General features: G+C 60.2%; 1 long non-coding RNA gene across 1 annotated transcript in view; it reads right to left on the bottom strand.

Moving 5' to 3' along the window:
• Positions 1–6: 6 nt before the first annotated feature.
• Positions 7–1,963, bottom strand: part of LOC123521693 — a 4,606-nt gene continuing 2,649 nt past the window's right edge. Inside the window, exons 2-3 of the long non-coding RNA XR_006680074.1 lie at positions 607–653; positions 7–241 (exon numbers count right to left, since the gene is read on the bottom strand). This is a non-coding gene — a long non-coding RNA (uncharacterized LOC123521693). The remainder of the gene's footprint in view (positions 242–606; positions 654–1,963) is intronic.

Here is a 1,963-nt window from a genome sequence, read left to right as displayed (position 1 = left end):
CCAAAATTCGCTTTCCTCTTGGGTTCCCGGAATCAGCTTTGCATTTTCGGGTTTTTTTGCAGCCTATCTGTTCGGGGTTTCTTTTCCTTTTTCCCCTTCTTTTAAATTTTGGGGACTTGTTTTTACTTGACCTTTGTGGGCATGGCCTTCTGGCTCCCACCAAGAGATTCAGCAGTGAGGCCCGGAGAAACTGTCTCCAACTCACTGCCCGGTCGTCCTCACACCCTGGTCATGTGTGAGCCTGTTGGGGCAGCCACCATGTCAGTCTGTCCCCCCACAGGGCTCCTCTCGGTCGCTGCCCCCCCTACTTTATCAAGCATGATGCCCCATTCCGGACCAGTCCCTCCTGCTGATGTGGAATATCACGGCACAAAGCCTCACCATCGGGCTTCTCAGGAGCACCCTGGGGTGGGACCATGCAAATAAGGCACTGGTGATCCACCAAGGGGATGGGACAGTTCACAAGCTATGCAAATACAGTGCATGGCCTTCTGGGGGTGGTACCATGCAAATAAGGTGAATAGAGCCTTGACCAGGATTGGTCAGTTCTGCCCTCTCACTGGGCTGGAAACGAACTGCTCAGAGGGGAGACAGGGACCTACTTACCATCCATGGAGGTCCTTCAGGTCTGGGTTCTGTGTGGTGAGACCCTCCTGGAAGCAAGGGACAGCGAGAGCGCTGTCACACAGAGATGGGCCCCAGGGACAAGACGAGGGAGACTGGCCTCAGACAGCGTGGGGGGGCTTCCAGCAGGTGTACACACCCTGCGAGCGAGACAGCTGGCAGCCTTTAGGCCAAGGCTTACTGGTCAAGAGCAGGGCCTGGGCCCCGCTGGCTGAGCTGAAGCGCTTTGCAGATGGAAAGGCCAAGTGCGGCCTGCCTGCGCTCAGCTGGGAAGACGGGCTAGCTGTATCCTGAGTCCTTCCTGATCCTGAACCGTCACCTGCTGGCTCCCTAACACACCCCAACATCATGGGCAGGTCTGGGCTGTGATCCTGAGAGGCCATGGCCAGTGGGCTATGGAGCCCGGCAGAGCAGAGTGGTTGGTAGGGATGGAGGCTTGGTGTCAGGGTTGGTAAAGATGATGGGGTGGGGGTGAGCCGTCAGGGCCTGATGGTAATGGCCACTCTGTGCTGCTGTGCCCTGAGCCCCTTTTGACCCTGGGCCTCTTACTGACATGGATCTACCCTGCCCTGGGTCCTGCCCTGAGCCTGGGTCCCATCCTGAGCCTAGGTCTCATACCGAGCCTGGGTCCTGCCCTGAGCCTGGGTCCCGGTCCAGCTCACTGGCATCTGGGTTCTTCTCGACAGCATCAAAAAGCCTCGTTCCCGCTGAGTCTGGGTTTCACCGCTACAGACACTCCACGACAGCCCTCCCCTAGCGAGAAAGCCCATCAAGGCAGAGCAGGCCCAGCCCTGGCCTGGGCAGGAGCCTGGCTCTGGAGGGGGTGCCACCTGGTGGGCAGGCCCATGGGAGACAGAAAGGCCACTTCAGAGCTGAGCTTCCCGGCTGCTCAGGTCTGCAGCGGCTCGGACTGCGCCCCCTGCTGGCCACACTCCCCAAGTCCACCGAGGTCCCACAGCCCTGACAGCACAAGGACGAGACCCGGGCACCAAGCGTTGCCCGGGACCTGAGCCTCTGGCCCTCTGTGCCAACCAGCCCACTGCTCCTCAACTAGGCCCAGCACTGTCCCCAATCTGCCACACATGCAGCGGGGAGCAGGGGAGGGACCTCAGGCCACAGGCCAAACTCTGGCTGGTAGCCCGAGAGCCCCCAGAGGGTATAGGTGCTGGTGGGCCTTGTGTGTGTAGGGGTGGGGTTTGGCCCAAGACACCATGCTCCCAGGGAACCCCTCAGCCCCACCCTTCTAGCTGCCCTCCACTCAGCTCCTGCCCCTGCCCTTGTCCCCAGCCCTTGTCTTGTAGCTGTACCACACTACACACACACACCACACCACACCACA

Source organism: Echinops telfairi, unplaced genomic scaffold (assembly GCF_000313985.2).
Source record: "Echinops telfairi isolate 266 unplaced genomic scaffold, ASM31398v2 ScPeMD7_37;HRSCAF=141, whole genome shotgun sequence".
Lineage (NCBI taxonomy): Eukaryota > Metazoa > Chordata > Mammalia > Afrosoricida > Tenrecidae > Echinops > Echinops telfairi.
The sequence above is the reverse complement of the archived record's forward strand: the minus strand, read 5'-3'. Positions and strand labels throughout refer to the sequence as shown.